This window comes from Anas platyrhynchos, chromosome 2 (assembly GCF_047663525.1).
Source record: "Anas platyrhynchos isolate ZD024472 breed Pekin duck chromosome 2, IASCAAS_PekinDuck_T2T, whole genome shotgun sequence".
NCBI lineage: Eukaryota > Metazoa > Chordata > Aves > Anseriformes > Anatidae > Anas > Anas platyrhynchos.
Window position 1 is genome coordinate 18,859,054 of NC_092588.1, and position 20,057 is coordinate 18,879,110.

The 20,057-nt window shown below is 37.0% G+C and overlaps 1 long non-coding RNA gene across 1 annotated transcript in view; it reads right to left on the bottom strand.

Annotated features, from left to right (window-relative positions):
- Positions 1-1,339: 1,339 nt before the first annotated feature.
- The window catches only part of LOC140001825 (uncharacterized), a 114,117-nt gene continuing 95,399 nt past the window's right edge, over positions 1,340-20,057 (bottom strand). The window contains exons 3-4 of the long non-coding RNA XR_011807378.1: positions 16,974-17,057; positions 1,340-1,434 (exon numbers count right to left, since the gene is read on the bottom strand). This is a non-coding gene — a long non-coding RNA (uncharacterized lncRNA). The remainder of the gene's footprint in view (positions 1,435-16,973; positions 17,058-20,057) is intronic.

Here is a 20,057-nt window from a genome sequence, read left to right on the forward strand (position 1 = left end):
AGTGCATATAGTTGGTGTTTCTATCATGGCCTTTAAGTTATTTATTCATGTTATTTTATTATCTATTTTTTAGACACAATATTTATAAGTGTGAAGTGTATATGGCTCCATAATTGGAATATTGATGAGAATTCAATTAAAGAAACACAAAACATACAGAAAATCTCAGAGGAAGTATTTTACTATATCAGCAACTGTCACTGTAATATCTGAGTATATCTACTGTATATCTGTAATACCTATCATGCTAATAAAATCAACTTCTTTTTTCTTTGATAGGATGATCTTGAGGTCTCTTCCAACCTAGAAATCCTGTGATTCTGTGATTCTGTATTGTACTTTTTTTTTTTTTTTTTTTTTTTTTTTCATTGTATGGTTTAAGAGCTCTAGATTTCATCTGTGTAAAATATATATGTACATGTATATTAAACATCCATTTTAAGATACATGAGATTTCAGGTTATCATTGTTACTAATTTCATTTTTGTTTGTGTTTCAATAATTGTTCACTTATTATGTAGTTGTTCACCTGTTATGTAATTGAATACTTTTGAGCTGCTGTTTTTCTAGGTGTACGTTTAATTTTCTAGGTGTACACATAATGTGTACATTTTTTAATGTGTTAATTTAATGTCAATTCAATAAATTATGTTGTCTTTGTGGCAGAAGACTGTTGTCGATGGAAGGAAGACACAGACGCTCAATATGAGTGAACAGTGAACTTCAATTTTAATGGATAGCTCAGTCGCCTTTTATCTAGTTCGAACATAATCAACTCATACATATTGCAGAAACTAAGCTCAGGATTGGCTAACACTTCCCGGGCTTTTCAGTCTGTTCCTCCTTCTTTTAGTACCTGTCCCGCCTTAGGGACTTTCCTGATCGCCCAAGGGCATCGTGTCCTTGAGCCTGATTGGCTCTCAGCCAGCTGCGTACGTGCCCAGGCTCATATGAGTTGAGTACGGTACTTCACTAGCCCATTGCCTCTTAACTGCTCAACATCCACATGTCCTACTTCACTTAACCATTCCTCCACAGAAGACCAGCCCAGTTGAACAGGCAACTTCTGGAACTAGGGCAGGAAAAGAGAATTTATTCTGGAAAGCAAGCTCAGGCTTCACTGGGAGAGAACAGAGTTGCAGTTCACTATTATAGGGAGAAAACAAGAAAAGCCAAAGCTCAACTGCAGGTGACATTGGCCAGTGTGGTGTCAAGCAATGAAATAGCTTTTTTTTCAAGTATGTTAACAGCAAGAGGTCAAAGGAAAGCATTGAAGTGATACTTGAAACAGATGGTCTCCTAACAAGTAAGGATGAGTAAAATGCAGAGACATTTAATACCTTTCTTTCTGCCTCAATATTCAGGATGTTGTGCGCCTGGACCTCACATTGAACGACCATGACTGGGGGAGCAGTGACTTTCCATCTGTGGTAACTGAAATTGTAAGGGAATAGTTGTGTCATTACAATGTTCATAAGTTCATGGAGCCTGATGAGATTCATCCCAGAGTGCTGAGGGAGTTAACGGATGTTATAGGTAAACCCCTCTCAATAATTTACCAAAGGACTTGGGATTCTGGAGAGGTCTGTGCTGACTGGAAGCTAACCGGCATTATACTTGCCTTCAAGAACGTCATGAGAGAAGATCCAGGAAACTACATAACCTCAGTCCCTGGAAAAGTTACAGAGAAGATTATTCTGGTGGTTATTGAAAGTCAACTAAAGAGCAAAGCTCTTATTGGCCATAGTTAACATGGTTTTGTCAAGAGAAAGTCCTGCTTTAGTGATTTGATCTCCTTTTAGGATAAGGCCGTCAACTAGGTGGATGAAGGGAAGGCAGTGGATATAATCTTTCTGTATTTTAGTAAAGTCTTTGATACTGTCCCTCATGGCATCCTTCTGGACAAACAGTCCAACTGGGAGATAAAGAAGTTCATGCTATCCTGGGTGATGAACTGGCTCAAGGATAGAGCTCAAAGTGTTGTGGTGAATGGAGCTACATCTGGCTGAAGGCTGGTCACTAGCAATGTTCCCCAGGGCTCAATTCTAGGGCCAGTCCTGTTCAACATTCTAATGCTGATTCTTCACATTAGAAGAAAAAAAAAAAAAAAAGTCTGCAAACATGTGGTGCAAGTTCTTACTTCAAACTCTTTAGGATATGTCTATAAATGGACTTCACTGGGGGACAGAGTTGAGTGGAAATGGCAAAAGAAGTCATGTTCTGCAGAAGTTTTATATAAAAACAAAGCTATACCAATCTGGAAGATACTTTTTTTTTTTTTTTTTCCTCCCCTCCTGGTAATTTTGGAAATATCCTAGGAGTTTGTAACCCGTTTCCATAAGAAATCAATTTGATTTAGGGTTAAGAGTTACCTGAAGTGAAAGAAACTACTCTTAAAACAGAAAGCATGGTGCTCAAGTTGCCTTTTAGGACCTTATTTTTTTAATACAGTGTAATTTGTCTGTAAGATCTAGGTCTTCATTAAGTCAGTTTATTCCCTACTAAGTTTGGTTTGTAGAGTTCCATAAAAATTATAATTCCTTATTGCTACGTTAGAATATTTAAATCTTAAAAACATATTCAGATGTAGTTACTTTTTCATCTGCAAAATGAAAACCAAATCTCTTTCTGAGAAGTATAACTCTTTCCTACTTCCTTCATAATATTAATTTTTCACATCTCTATGTCCAACAATCCTGTAGCACACCCTGGTTTGGAGGGCCAGCTAGAACATAGAGGCCATCCAGCAGATTGTAAATTGACATTTAGTGCATACTAGTGTTTACTTTTATCTTGAATTTGTGGAATTTCCTATGCTTCCAACTGGAAACACTGAGTCCTCTAATGAACTTAACTAAGACAATTTATAAATACAGAAAGATGATCACCATATATATACAGCCAGGGAGATGTTGCTGAGTGATCAATCACGTTGAAAAAAAAGAGAACTTCTTCCACAATGAAGGAATTGATAAATTCCACAGTAATACTGTGTTTGGGAGTTCTCAGCTGTTTCATTATATAGACAATTTTATTATCAGCTCTGAAACAGAAAAAAAGCCTTTAAGTATTCCCTGAAAGGAACAGCTTTTGTATGCTTCTGACCTGCTGCACATCATTTCATTACAGCAGTCATTGTTCTGTCTGTAATAACTTTGTATTCTGAATGATTCTATCCTCCCGTAAAAACAGTATCTGCACTCCTCAGATGAAGTGCACAGCCTGTGTCAGTTCATCTTTCAGAACTCATCTTATTTTTGTGTAGATACCTTGAACTTGTCATCATTGGTGAAATAAATCCACATTCTTTGGCTCTCGGCTGAAGTTTTGTTGAAGAATTTCTACTCCTGTGCCTTTGACAAGCTTCCACATCAGTTGCATGCTTTTAGTATCATCATTGCTTTTTTTTTTTTTTTTTTTTTTTCTCTAAATTGTATTCCTTTACTTCCGTGCATACATGTACTTATTTTTTCTCCTTTCACTTTTCTTTTACTTAATCCAATGTCTGGCGATATCAGTAGGAGTCTTTTGGTTGTTTGCAGTGGTCACTGCACAGGAATCTTTCTATTGTTTTTATGGTTTAGCTAATCTGTGTTAACATTTTTGCTTTGGCATAGAATTCTCAGAGTATAACTAGCTTTCCAAAATTAAGAGATGGATAGATTATCCCACAGGTAGCATTCAAAAGTTATTCAATCATGATTTACTCATTTTTGCATTCATAAGTGATTTGGATGACTACATGCTCTATCCAAGAAAAGGATTAAGAGCCTGAGGGTTAGAATCCTAGTTTGCATCTGTGCGTGTAATTAAAATGAGCCATTAGGGGATGTGTAATGGTGCAACTTATGTCTGTATAGCTAAATTTTCTTTATCCTGTACCCTGTGCTGCCCCCAAACTTTTCTCAGATGCCTGAGAGTGCTATTTTTTTTTTTTTTCATGAAAAAGAAATGCACCATGAGACTTGCTAGTAATTAAAGAAATGTGAACAGTCATGTGTTCTGTCCATAATATCAACTCTTAGGCAAAATTAGTAAATAATGGTAAATGAAATCCAGACCAACCGTTTAGAGTCCAAACTCCTAATGCAAGCCACTGGAGTGATTAGAACTTCTGAACTGTGATCCAGAAATCTTGAGTTTTGAGGAACCATTGATTTATGGAACTTGCATACACTTTTATAAGGACTAAAGACAGGCATCTTTGTCTATTCAGGAGACAGAATGTGAAGTTCTCTCTGAGTATATGTACATGTATCTGTTCTTTAATAGACCAGGGTAGTATTCTTTATTATATATATATTTATTCAGTTTATTTTATTATAGAGCAGACTGTAGAGATTGCATTTCCTGACTTCTATGTAATAATACAGTAGTTAGAACTCCTTTAGAACGAACTTTTTTTTTTTTTTCCATGAGTCTTGCAATCAATGTTCTTTTCTAGCCTGTTAGGATTCAAATCCACAGGAATATACCCAGGGTCTCAGACAATGATAACTTGGGTGGGTGAATAACATCACCCACTGAATAGGAGTTGCACATCAATTTGTGTAGGAAGGGACCTCCGAAAATTATCCAGCATGACCACTGGCTCAAAGCAGATCTAGTTAGATCAGGTTTCTCGTGGCTCTGTCTAATCAAGTCTGGAACATCTCCAAGGATGTAGATTCCACATCATGGAATATGGGTGACCTGTTCCAGTATTCATGGAAAAACAAATTTTCTAATATTTAATTAGGATATACTATATACTGTGTTCCTAACATGTCTGTTGCCTCTCTTCTATCACTCACAAGAAGAATCTGGATCCGTCTTCACTGTATCTTCTGATCAGGTAGCTGTACACAGCAGCTGTGTCCCCCTTAACCTCTTCCTCTTAAGGCCAAATAGGCCCAGATGTCTCATCCTCTCCTTGTACATCATGTTCTTCATCCTTTTGGCTATCTTAGTGGCTCTTCCTGGACCTGCTCCAGTATGTCAATATCCTCCTTCTACTGACAAGCCTAAAAGGGCAAAATACTCCAGATGTGGTCTCATAACACTTGGACAGAGGGGAAGGACAGTACTGCAGTCCTTATTTAGGCAAATGTCTCATTTCAGGAGTTCCAATATTTGGAAACTTCACAGATCAGTGGGATTTCTCTCCCGTGAAGCTTGAACTTCCCCAGATCTATCTCTGAGAATTGGCATTGCCATGGTGTTTGTTTTATTTACTGACAATCAGAAACATGATACAGTTAGATGGCTATAAGCTGTTTAATAACATTTTCTGCTACTTAGACTGAATGGCGATGGATGAGAAAGCAAACTGTGCCACATGGTTTAGCAACAGATAGTCACTAAATACCATAAAAGGCAATCTTACTGTTTCTCTGAAACATTTTTGGAATTAATCTCTGGGACTGGTCTAAGCCAAAGGTATATATTCCTGTAATAACAGTTTTTGTCATGAAAGCATGGTGGCAACATTGAAGTGGGGAATAATAAAACAAACAAATAAATAAATAAACAGCAGGAAAATAAAAGCAGAATACACTTTTTTTTTTTTTTTTTTCCAGGAATAATAATAACAATGAATGTCACCTTGCTTGAAATAAACCTATCTGTGTTGCCATGACACCAAGTAACAAGACTGACCTGGTTTAAAGGTGGTTAAGGAATCACAAACTAGAAATGCATGTCCTAAATTGAAAGGTCTTCTGACTATATTGGAGGTAAAACCAGAGGACCAAGATTAGAACCGAAATGTAGGGCTCTAACAAGCAAATACTCTTTGGCAGCCTCTGTTTCCAGGTTTTTCAAGAAATGTGAAGTTGCTGGTGGTTTTTCTAAAACTATCTTCAGAAATGCTGCCACTTTGAGGAACATTTACCAGCTGGTTTCCCATGTGCTCTTGGAAGATAGAGAAGTGCCAGGTTTCCCATTTGTAAAATGAGTGAAAATACAGATTATCAGTTATAATGAATTTAACATTTTGAAGAATTCTAGTGTGGCAAAAATAGAAGCACTTTTAAGTGGTCCTGAAATCTTTACTGAACAGTTCTGCACTATTAAAAAAAAAAAAAGTTAAAATAAAATCCACATCCACTTTGAACTCTTGTAAAGAAGTACATAGAGTGATTAAGAAGGACCAGGCTCTCCATTATACTTTATTCTTTTTACCAATTTCTTCTCTGTTGGTTTTGGGGAAATTATATTTACAGTGTGGTTTGAGAACTCTGAATGGAGTTCTATAGTCTCAGTCTATAATACTTTTTTTATATTTCTGCAAGATCATTCTGTATTTCATCTTCTTCTAACTGAAAGGGACAATTAAAACAGTGCTTAACCATGTTGGAATTCTCTTAGACTAGTGTGTAAATGGAAAAAAAAAAAAAGAGTCACTTAGAATTGTGAATCACTAAAGCAATTATTGTATATGTGAGCTATTTACTCTTCTGAGTTAGCCATGATACATAACTGAGCTATGTGGTGAGGAGTCCTCGATCTCAATGTCACATGTCAGACCTTTTACGTTTGCCTTTTAAATAAATCAAACTAAAAAGCTTCCACATGCCCTTCCTGTTCAGTCTGTCAGCAAATAAAGATGGGAGACCTTCTTTTTTCATGGAGGCAACCCTTTGAAGATGTTTAGAAAAGAAAGGGGAGGCTAGGATCAAAGGACTCCAGAACCTGTTCTGTGTAGTCAGTGGGTATTGTTCTTGCACATCTGTGTCAGTTCAATGTGTGTTTTTAGAGGCAGAAAATCTTCTCCCTTAAGGCAATGAGAGATCACTACACGCTACATTCTTTAGAATTTATTATGTGAATTCAATTTTTAAATTAAGTTTATAGGTAGTGACCCTAAATATACACAATCCTAAAAAAAACTATGTTAAGCTCAAGTTAAGGTCACAAGATGTAGCTATAATTTGGAGCAATAAAAATATCCAAAGGGAATGTGGAAGAAATACAATAAACATAAAGAAGTATAAGAAACCTAAATGAGTCTGATGAAAATGCACAAGAAACATTCAAGATTCCGCCCCCCCCCCGCCCCCCCCATACTCCATAGTGAAGTCATTTGGCAATAATTTTATTTTTTTCATAGCAGCCCAAATATGATTAAAGTCTTTTAAAGAAACCTGTCTCTTAGTGGCTTCAGCCAGCAGGTCTGTGCTCCTAAAATCACTCCAAAGTCAAACTTTTATCTATTAGTCCTTCATTGACAATGATCATTAGATCTTTTCTTGCTACCTTCTCAAAAATAAATAAATAAATAGGTAAATAAATAAATATAATATTTGACAGTTTTATGTTGTCTTTAAAGAGGCAAACAATATAGCCAGCAGACCAGTATGCTCACGTAAAGTACTCTAAGCAAATAGTGCTGCATTTTTCCATGAGCTCAGCTGAATGATAAACCCCATTATCTGGGATCTGCTTCACCTGCCCGGAAGAAAGACACTGTAGAACACTCTGAAAGTCCATGGTCATTATTCTGGGCCAAAAGTTGGGCCTCCCCCATGTCCGACAGTTGCTGCCAACCAATGAACCTACATATCTGTCTGCTCCAGTTAAATCAAGCACATCCAGTCTCTCTCCTTGATTCTGGTCCAAATACATTTGATTCTCCTTGTTTGCAAAGTTAAGAATCAGCTGATTGGAAGGACAGGCAGAAAATCACTGTGAAACTATTTTGAGCTGTTATTACCCACCTGCTTTCTCAAAGCCATACTGGGGTCTGGATATTTATTTAATGTAATGCTGCAGCTAGCTTTTGTACTTTTTTGAGATAGACTGTTGAATAAAACCCTATGTAAGGGATAAATATTATCATTCTCATAAGAAAGTGATTTTATTTGTTGAGGATGGAGTCTCTCTTTCCAGACCCACAAATCTTTCCCTTGACTTCTGGAAATGCTTGGCTTTCCAGGGGCACTCTTCGAGAACTTTAGTATTTTGCACTTTGTTGAGGATCAAAAGGCACCTGGATTCAGTATAGTTTAATTATTTGGGTAGCACAACCCCTAGATCTTCTAGATTTATATATACAATACCAAAAAATAATACCTGCATAAAGTACAAGTAAAATAAGAGAAGACACTGTTTCTTGCCACATTCCTAGGCTAAATTCTCCAAGCCAAGACTTTAAGCTGAATGGTCAGGCTTCTAAGAATTAGATTTGTACCATTGACTTGAATGGAAAATTGTGTTACAGCTGCAGGATTTGTTCCTATAGCTGATTACTCACAGGACAAATAAGAGGTTTGTAATCTATTAGAAATCTGGTCATTTTTCAGAACTTAGTACATTTTCTACATCATGAACTTCTCTTTAGAGAGTTTTTTTTTTTTTTTTTTTTTTTTTTTTCTCTGATGTCACCTTTTAAAATTAATGAATTTTTATGAAGATATGAATTCTCTGTGTGAGCATTTATTTTCCTGTTCTAGCTAGTCTCGGAAGCTTCCCCAAACTCTACTTTTTACAGCCCTGTAAAGCATGCCTTGTATTTCTTACCTTAAACAGTAGAGGGCAACCTAAGAATGAATAAGGGGATCCTAATAGTTCCTTCCAACAGTTCTTGAGATATTGTAAATTTTGTACTTTAAAAGTTATTACGAGTTATTGGTATATTAAATACACGTTAAATAAATTCACTATTCAATATTGACTGTAGATGTGATATTTCTCAGTACAATCTGAACTTTTCATTCTATGTCAGTTGACTATCTGACCTCAATGAAAGGGTCACACTATATTGCATTGCATTCTCATATTCAGCATACTCTGTCATTCATGAAATACATTTTGCAAACAGGTGGAATTAATGTGTAAATGTGGATGGGGAAATGACACTGTGGAAAAAAATAAGCTTTTAATGGAACTATCCTGGAAAAATACATGGATAATACTGATATAATTTATAGAACACATATAGTTTTCTATAGACACTTCTTGATCTTGGCATATAAATCTATGATTAATTCTACAGGCTTAAGTACAAATTCTATATCACTTCTCTCCCCCCCCCCTCAGTTCTCAAATCAACATAAAGAATTTAAGAGCATTCTATAGTCTTTGTCTAAAGTTAGCTTTAAGTGCTATTATGCTATATTGGATTTAGTGGAAGAATTAAGAACTTGCTTAAGAGAGCTGCAAGACACCAAAAGACGTGAAACGAGAGCCCAAGAGAAACAATCTTTTATAACATTAAATTTCATGAGTGCCTGGACGCAGCAATTGCCTTGTTGCTCATAGTTTGACGCAAATACTGCTACGAACTTATTTGTTAAGAGCCATCCTTTAGATCTCAGAAATTATCTTCAGCTACTACATAATAGACCTTATTTATATTCAGCTGTGTTTCATTGTCTTTCTTTAAACAAAAGTTTGAATTTTCAAACAAAGGTTACAACGGTATGTTCAAAGAACATTTGCTGCTACTGTTTCTCTAGGGAGCCTGCATGCCTTCCTTACAAATTTTTCTGAGGTTTCACCAGACTTATCCCTTAATCCTACTTCTCTTTTTCCCTCCTGTGGATCTTCTTTGCAAACAACACTCCAGCTATCATCTTTATTACAATGACTCAACTGTGTTCAGTCCTCCACTCCAATTTAAATTCTTGGCCAGTTTTCTCAGAGCTCTTCAATATCAGGGTAAACTCAGAATGTCTGAAACACAATTCTTAATAATTCATTTTCTCTTTGCTTTGCTATCTTTGTATGATATCACCTCTGTCCTTCCTGGCCCTTATGCCTGTAAACTGGGGTTTGTGCTAAACTCAACTTCCTCTCCAGAGCTGCAGGTACAAAGCTGTAGCTTTAACCATCCATCTCTGGGAAGAACATTTCATTTTCATCCATATGGAAACAAAATCTTAAGTTTTAGCTCTCACAGCTTTTAAACATTCAACTTACAATAAATAAATAAATAAATAAATTTAATTTGGTGCTGGTATGCAGACCTTGTTCCCTAACATATTTTACACCCTCATATTGCAGAGGGTTACTGCAGATTTATTACCTTCCCCTTGTAACAAAACACAAGTTGTCTGTCTTCTATTGAAAGGTTCTTTCTTGCAGCCCTTACTGTCTCTTCCATGATTCTGAGCTGTTAAACATGTCTTCTCTAGCACTGTCTTCATTCTTCTACTTGTTCAGTCAAGTATTTCTGTGCCATTTGCTATGAATCTCAGAAGAAAACTACCAATTTAGAATCTTTTGTTGAGGTTAACATGAATGGAAATTCGTGAGGAAGTATTAAACCTTAAACTTCACATTTTAATCTTGTCCCACTATTTTGAAAGAATGAAAATATGATAAAAACAGCTCTGATCAGAGTATTATTATTATTAAATCAAGGCATTAAACCTAGGCAGTATGTTCTGAGTGAGGTGTTGGTAAAATATAGGCAAACGTCAGATGAAGCCCCTCCAGAATCACAGAATGGCCAAGGTTGGAAGGGACCTCTGAAGATCTAGTCCACCCCCCATGCTGAGCAGAATCACCTAGAGCACATTGTGCAGGATGGCATCCAGGCGGGTTTAGAATATCTCCAGAAAAGAAGACTCCACAACTTCTCTGGGCAACCTGTGCCAGTGCTCTGTGACCCTCACAGTAAAGAAATGCCCTCTCATATTTAAGTCCCCTGCCTTGCATTATAGAAGGCTGCAGAGGCTGAGCCTTTAGGCTTTCAATAGATCTGTATCTTCCAGGCATCTCCATCCAGACTGCTTTCCAATCAAAGCACCATTTTTTTTCATGGGATTTACTCTTTATCATTTAAGCCACATTTTGTTTCTTTGCTGATTTGTATTGTCTCTTGCTATTTATTTCTGAGAACATTAAAATAGTTTAAATGCAACTCCTTGTTTCTGGAAAATCAGTTAAGAGTTTTAACTTTCAACAAATTCCAAATCAATACACAGTTATGTAGCCTACAAGACATGAAAGGGAAGGAAAAAAAGCAATGAAGTAGCTGGATATGTTTACTGACCTGGCTAGACTCATGACCACAGTATCATCACCCATCATTTTCCTCCTTTACTAATTTTCTGTATGTTCATGTATCTTTGTCCTTGTCTTGTAGGATCTAGACTGTTAGCCCTTTGTTATAAGGTCAGTGGAAGATAATGTGACTATTTTTGGGTGACTGCAAACAAATAACGATAATACATATACATTATTTCTCAGGAAAAAGAGTGAGTATCTTTGTCAAATGAAATATGAGTGTACCCCAGAGGTCTAGTTCTTAGTTTGTTTTCTTTTTTTATCCAGTGGTATGAGATACTGGACAGACATCACTTTTCATAAAAGTCTACTAAGTGTTTGCATTTCTTAGATGTCCTTCTTAATATAATATTGGCAAAGACTATGATTTTTTTTTTATTTATTTATTTTTTTAAATATTGGCTAGGCAACCATTGGCACAAGTATTAAAACAATATTACTTAGACAGAAAGCAAAACTGAGTGAAGGATTAACATAAGAGATTAAAATAACTTTTGGTTTTCATTTGTTGAAGGTGTAGTAATTATGACCACCAAGAATTTTTCCATCCACCTTATAATTGTGCTAAGAATGAGCTATTTCAGGGCTTTTGGGCATAAAGCTATGAACCAACATGGACTTTCAGTTGCTATAAACCTGCAAAGCTAGTCTGACTACAGCTAATCCGTTGCTGTGCCAGTGTGTTCGCTCTGGCTGAGGTCCTGGCACTCCTGCCTATATTGTGTATTACTGGAACCAAAAATTTTTCTGATGGGAAAATAGAAGCTGCTATGTTCAGCTGATTTGCCTAACTTCAATCTGCCTTACCTGCCATCAGCTGCAGGTAGAAGACTTAGTTTTACACATGTAAACCTCTTTGTGTTCTGTTTCTGAGCCAAATGACTTAGTTGTGACTTATTTGAACTGCTTTCCACTGTAATGGGAAGCATTGCCCTATTCAATGACTACTTGCAGGGTCAACTTCTATGCCTTAATGCTATCAGTGTCAACAGGGATCTGACAGCTGTCCCTTCCCCTAGGAAGCACAGTCACTCTTTCTTGCCATGATTACCTAGGATGGGCTATGCTAGCTGTAGTCCTGGGAACCATGGCTGCTAGTACATGACCCACTCTGTAGCCTAGGGGTACATAGCTCAAACTGCATGATACCTCTCCTCTCCTCTCCTCTCCTCTCCTCTCCTCTCCTCTCCTCTCCTCTCCTCTCCTCTCCTCTCCTCTCCTCTCCTCTCCTCTCCTCTCCTCTCCTCTCCTCTCCTCTCCTCTCCTCTCCTCTCCTCTCCTCTCCTCTCCTCTCCTCTCCTCTCCTCTCCTCTCCTCTCCTCTCCTCTCCTCTCCTCTCCTCTCCTCTCCTCTCCTCTCCTCTCCTCTCCTCTCCTCTCCTCTCCTCTCCTCTCCTCTCCTCTCCTCTCCTCTCCTCTTTCTTGATATTTTGTAATCTGGTGGTTATTAAACAGCTATTTTTTAAGTTATGTTTCATTATTCTTTAAGATCTTATCTGGAAGAAAAAAATGAAGTGTTTTCAGTACATGCTTTTGGTTTTACAGGCATTGGAGAGTGGAAATTTTCAAAACACAATGAAGGTAGCTTTATTCCAGAGAGGCAAAGGGTATTGTTAAATAGCAATGTTTGGGCCACTTGAAGAAATGGTTATTTATTTTCATAGGACAGGAAAAAAAACAAAGATTTTTAATGAAATTCTGTGTGGAGTCTTAATTCACTGGCACCTTCTTATAAATATTAAGTTTTATAGGAATATTATAATATAAAAATTTAATAAAATACAGTAATAGAAACAGACTAATGCCAAAAATGGAGTTGAATAATTTCTTTTTGAAATTCTAGTACTTCATATATATATTCAAAGATACTGTTTCCTTCTGTACTTATAAATACATACAGTGAATTGTTCAAATACATATATATTTTCTTAATATCTAAATATGGTCAGGGCTCACATACAATGTGTGTGGGCATAATGTGATGACTGACTGCTTTCTACTTGTAAATGGGTCCTACAGCCTGGGAGGCAAGCCTTCTATGGCTCAAAGGGCAATTCAGTTTTTATGTTTATTTAGTCCTCCAGCTTTTATTAGCTACAACTGTTTATCACAGTGTATCATGCATACACTTGTTCAACAGAAGATGAGCAAACAGCATTGAATTTATGATCCTTGTTCAATTCCAGCTGCAGAGAGAGGTATGAAATGCTCAGTGTTTGGCAAATACCAAGCATCCAGTTGAACACAAGTCAGAAAGAGTGAAAGTAACCCCTTGTAATCAGCCTACCATGTCAGAAAAGATGTTGTCATGTTGCAGCACAGAGATTCATGGTGATTGAAAGGAAGATTATAAACATATTTGTTGGTGCTCACTATGCTTCCCCTTGTATAGCTTTTCCAGAATTAAAAAAAAAGTGAGTTTGCATGTGGGATCTGGACTATGGGTTGCTGAAGTTCTATGGGTAGACTAGGTTTACTTCTGTCTGATGTTTCAGAATAAAATCATTTTACAGTTTGCAAGTGAAAATCCCTTGCAGGTGGGAAAGACAATTTTGTGTTACTAGATCTAAGCCTCAGAGCCTTGGAGCACTTTCACACAACCCTATGTTGTGAGACCCTGGTTTGTACTGTACATATTATCTTCCCCATATACTTTTGCTTCCATAGTGGGAAGCTCAGTTTTTTCATTGGAAAGAAGGTACAGTTTGTTCTGATTGGGTCCTTGGTATGGTTGTTTAAGGGTACACAACACCTGTGTCCCTGGTACCTAGACTAGACATAACTTTCATAACTCAACTTAGTCCACAAGTAGATAACAGCCTACCTTTTCTAATTACGGGAGATGTGTTGAGATGGGTTATGGTATTCACAAAGTTTCAGGCAGTTCTTCGGTCCTTTACCAAGAGCTCATAGTCATGGTACGTTAACAGAAAATATTTTAGTGTGGCATACCTATCCTGCCTGCATGATTTATGATATCCACTGTTCCCTCCAGTGGTTATATTTGGTTATTTTTCATAGTATATTTTGGGAACTGAAAACTTGATTACATCAATGCATTGATTAATTTTTCAGTTTCCAGTCCTCGTGTTTTTACAGGCTTCATTACCTCTGTGGAGTCTGCTATGGAGAACTAAGAACTATTCTATCACCAGTAGGATGATTCTCTAGTTAATTGTCTATACCCCTACTGAAAATTTTTCATACGGTGTCCCAAATAAAATAATGATAAAAAAGTTCAAATGCCATTAGACTAGCTATAAGTGTATACTCTGAACTTGTTCCTCTTACTGTCACATGACAAAGTGGCATCAGCGATTTGCTGTTTATTGTCAAGTTCATAGGCAAAGTTGGGCTAACTCATGATTTATGTTTGCACATTTTCTGCTTCCATGTATGGTTTAGCCATTCCCTCAGCTTAAAAAAAAACAGCTGCCTTTTCATTTCTGGAAATCCAAACATTGTGTATCTAGCACTGCTCTAGTGGCACTAGAGAGGTCTTCACTCTGTTTTGTTTCAGTGTACTTGTTTTCAAGAAAACTTGAATGATGAACAGAAGCATATACCAGCCACATCTGTGAAACCATCTTTTGCTTCCACCATTGTTTGGAGCAGTGGGTGGCCTTTCTGATGGTTTCAGTGAGCATTGAAATAACTCTACAATTGTTCATAATCGTAGGTTTAGTGAGGTAGGTTTAACTGGAAGCCAGCTCTGAGGTCTCTGTATATAAAACAGTAAGGCCATGGGAAGTTTAAGTCAGTTAGTGTCATCGAATTCTATTAAAAAGAAAATTATACTGACTTCATTGTCTGCCAGTAAGGTTTTTTGACTCAATCATTTTCATAGTCTACTTAACATGAAATCTTGGCAGAGTGGAAACAATACTTTCTAATTAGCATTTTTACTGATCAAGTCCAGATGATGATTACTATTATTCTCATTATTGTTATTTACATTGATTTGATACTTTTAGCTAATGGAATTTTTTACACCAAGAGATAAAAGCTGTACACTTCCCACTGTACATAATAAGGACATAATTTCAGGTCGAGGTGGCACAGTGGGCTTGTGTGCTGGTCTTTGATGTCTGGAGAGTTGAACTCACATTCTGTCTTTGATCTCAAGTGAAAATAAGCTCGGTGGGTCTTGTTTTAGCCTTCGTTCTCCACAGTATAAGTGCTCCCACAGTTCAGTATAATTGGCATTCTCTGTGTAAGAGAGGCCCTAGGCACTGGGTGTTGTGGGGGTCACTGCTGACACTTGTTGGCAAAGCTGAATGGGTGGCAAAACAGCTTGCATGGTGCCTGGTTTATATTTAGCACTACAGTGCAAAATATACTTATATTATTAATATAAAAGTGTATAGTTCCATAGCAGTTGACAGATATATCTCAGTTCATCCATATAGAATATTTTACAATATTATATAATTTTCATTATTTTTTAATTCACTTGACATACACCATACAGTATTTTTTAGATTCTCTCTATTGCTCTATCATATGCTTCATCTTAGAGTAACCCTCTAGTAAACCCTCCAAAGATTGCTAGGACCACATGCACTGTATATTTCTTCCTAAAAATGAATGCAGTAAATCATGGATTCTGAATGTTCAGTCAATTTTTAGCCTTGCATTTACCTCATTTTTTCACTTAATTCTTCTCAAACACTGCTCTGTCAAAGCTCAGTTTTGGATACTAATTACTCTTCAGCTGGTCACTGAAGATGTGGTGTATGTGGTGTATGTCCAAGCATCAACTCCTCAGCTTTAGGTGCAAAGACTCTTGTTTTACTGTGCATTTGTATGACAGTATCTAGCATAATTTGACCCTCTTGTTGCAATAGATAATATAAAAAATTGACAAGTGAAATACGTAACAGCAATTCACTACATTTAAAACTTAAAAATACTTTTAAACTTTTATTGTGCAGTTTACTCTCCTCAATGCAGTGTTAAAAATTGGGAGGAGGTTTGTGGGTGTGTAATTCATAGTTCTTTTTGATATTTGCTGCATTTCAAAGGAATTTAACTAAATGAAAACTAAGAAGCAGAAACAAAGACCCACATCACCTTATTTGTTGTTCAATAAGCCAAAATTGATCTTGGCTCCAAACTGTGGTTAATCTGTATGACTTTTCTCCCATAAAAGAAAGTCTAAATGTCAGTGTTAACCTTGTAATCATTTTTATGGTTTAAAAATGTGGAATACTTCACCATGTGATATAAAATTAAAACATTAACCCTCTCCCCAAACTGTGCCTCTTCCAATGTACTGCAGAGATTCTGGTGATTCATTTCCTATTTTAAACACTGAATAACTATATAAAACTGAGGAAACTTCCAGAAGAAATTCCATAAAAATATAAAGCAAGAGCTGTTGTACTTGAATCTAGAGTCCATGTTTGACTGCCTCCTACTTTCGATAGCTACCTAGTAGTTGATGCTTTAAAAGGATTTTTTTTTTAATATTTTTTTAAAATAGTTTATGGTTTAGGGCAAATAAGTTTAGGCACTCAGCTTCTGGAGACTCTTGGAGCTAATGGATGCTTAAAGTGCTATCTCAGGTTTTGCCTCAAGTCATACCCCACAGCAATATAATGTCCAAACCATTTTGGAGGGGAAAATACAGAGAGATTTTGGTAACCTTGATATTGTTGTCTTTTTAGACACAGTAGGTTCTGAGGAACTGGGAGCTTTTTTCTTTTTTGGGGGTGGGAGTAGGTAAGGGTGTGTCTTACCTCACAAAGTTGGGAAGCAGTCCCAAAGGTACTCCTGCCTACTACTTCTCAAGACCATGACAACTGTCAAGGACTGAAATTTCCCATTTCCCTTCCCTCCCCCCCCCCTGCACCCCACTGAGACTACTTGCCTTACATTAGTAGACACACAATTCACAAAAAAAAAAAATAATTGGATGATACTTCTAAACTTACTTATCCCTCACATGCTTTGGGCTATGAACGTTTGTTGAAGGGTTACCTATTTTTTCAGTTGTCTAGTTCCATGTGGCACCACTGCTTCTTCCCCAATGGACAGATGAAATGTGAATGGAAAAGCAGTGAGCTGCAAGAAAGAAGGAAAATAAATATCAGTGCTTCATCCTTTCATCTTTAACATACAAGCATATAAAATATATTATACATACAAACATATAAAATATATTTTATAGGGTAATCAGCTTTTAGGCATATTCTGTGATGAAATAGATAATCCTTTTAGGAAAAACAACAACAATAAAAAACTAGCGTCTTTCTCTGAATATCTGGAATTGGGTCTAGTATCACAAAATAGCCATGAAACCAACACTGTGGATCTAAATAACTGTTTAAGCTTCAAAATGTTCAAAGGTTTCTCATCTGTGTAGATATGCCTGAAGTATCTGTACACATTGTTGTTCTTTGTCTTTTTCTTGGGCTACTGGCTTCATAAATCCCAGCGTGAGCAGCAAGAAGCATGGCTGAATCCTTTCTCCCCTCAGTTTTTGGGAAGTGCAACATGTGTGCTGTACCTGAACCCTCACCTTGCCATTCTGCAGGACACCAGCCTGTCGGACTGGCGCAAAGACATGACCGCAAGGACATGTGTTTACTGGTGGGTGTGGGCAAACACAGGAAATTTTGCCCGTGTTCTAAGACAGTGAGACAAAAGCCAGCCATTTCATGTGCTGCACATTATGTGGTACACATAATGTGCTAGCATCACACTACATTTTGGAACTAACAAGCTCCAGTCAGAAGACGGATATGTTTGTTCATTGCACTATTGCAGCTATGCAGCTTCTAAAGAGAACTATCTCATATCTGATGAACAATTTATATCAGTCCTGGAACAAGGCGAGAGCTGAAGGTTACAATGTGTGTTAGTCCTGAATTCACTTTTCTTTCCTCCAAATGGGTAATGGGCTGATAATGATATGAGTGTGAGTTTTGAGAACAGCCCCTTTATTGGCCAATGAGATGTCTTTTAAAACTGTACAAGCTCATCTGTCTGTCTTTCTTTCTGTCTGTCTGAAACTTTCTGAGTTTGTCCCACTTATATATCGTTGAATATAGAATATAGTATATAGTATATAGTTGAATGCCTCCTCTCAGGGTTTTCAGCCAGGGTGCTGACATCCCATCATGTTGATGAGTACTGATGCTTCAAGAGTACCTGAATTTAGCAAGGAGGTTTACAGTGCCAGGGAAGAAAAAACGTGGAAACAAAGGAAAACCTGTCAGCCTGCTGGAAGGAGGCTGTGCTAAACCTCTTTGGGGATATCTCTACCACTTTTCAAAAAATTTGTTTGCAATAGGAACGATTTTGTTAAGGAATAATGTATAAGAGAGTTTCTCATAAGCAGTGACTCCAGCAACACAGAGGAAATAGCCAAATAAACATTAAGGAACAAATACCAGCTAGACCAAACTGAGAGATAATACAGAAGATGGATGACCTAGTAGTTTTAGTACCAATCTAAACCTGAAAAATTCATGTCACTTCCCTGCTCTGCCAAAAATTGTTTGTATGACCACAGGCCAAAGACAGATACTACAAGAAGATTTAAATTCACAGCTTAACCTTAGGCAAACATAATCTCTCTACCTACCTAATTTCTCCTGAACTTGGTAATTAGGAGCATTTGTTTAAATGCCTTTGTTAAAATTGCCTCCAGTACCTCTGTGCCCTGCAGATGAACACACACTTCTATATCTCTCTATTGAAGGAATAATGGCTGTAAGAAGCTTAAATAATGAAGAAAAATATGCTTATCTCAAGATGAAATGATTTGCCAGAAATGGTTATTTTTCTCCATGAACTATAATGGGAGACTGTATACACCACACATTGATGTCTTAACTGCACATGCTCAAGTTCTGGCAGGGAAATCCTGTCTTATGATATTAAATCATTTTAGAAGTTAGTATGAGATCTCTGTGATGTTACTATTTGAAAATGAGTAGTGAATAAAACATAGAGTTGTATGTACCTACTGAAATGATCTCTGTAGGGATCATTGCATGCAGCTTACAGAAGTCACACAGAAGCCAGTAGGACATCCATATTTTAATAGGATTTCATCGTCCTTTTTGTCATTTGGGCATTTATCCTGAGCAAAGGATATTTCAGCAGAATAATACCTTGCTTTTCTATTATTATAAATTAGGCACTTTTTACTGCCTGTCTGAAACCTCAGTCCAAGTAATGATGTGACTGAGCTGTGGCTTTATCCCACCATTTTGTTACTTTCTCACATGGAATTGGTCTAATTTTCTGTATGATATACAGAAATTTAAAGTAAAATGTACACGGTTCCCTTTATGATGAGCCTGACAAGTTAAATTAGGATGGGAATGTGTGGCTGTGCCAAAGCTGTTATTAGAACATTTACAATACTGTGTAGCCAGAATATAATCACGTTCAAACTTTATGCCCAGCAGACCTGTCTCTGACAGACCCAATTTCACTGGTGTTTTAGGTTCGTTTCTACAGTTCTCCTCATCACTTCTGGTCATAGGTCATTGAGACAAATGTACACAAAGTTTTTAGAAAAAAAATTGTTCTATGATGTGAAGAGCCAGAACAATGAAAATAACAAAATAAAACCAAACCACAAAACCACGTTATTTAAAATAAAATGATATTTCTAAATATTTATTGTGGACTTAGTTGTCCACAGTTGTCCTGGCAGGCCTGTGTGCAGGGTAGATGTGTGTGCATAAAGAATGGCACTTTCAAGTTTCATATTTAGTGTTTCCTACTAAGTTAGCTGACTGCCAGGCTTGCAGATTGAGCCCAGGCTTTGACAACTGAGATGAGGTCTGCCTAGCCCACCTTAACTGGTTCTACAGTTCAAATTGCCAATACTTTCTTGAAGATGCATCAAATTCTTAAGATCTGCTCAGGGATCTGGCGCTGTAGTTACCTACACCTCGAGGGCTGATAGACTCAGGTCAGTTAAAAATAATCAGATGGTAAGGCCTTATTCAGAAAGGGAAATGTTTTAATAAACAGGTAGAAGTTTCACCATAAAGTCCAAACCTCAATGCCACTTATAAATTAACAGTTTATTCTGAAATTGGG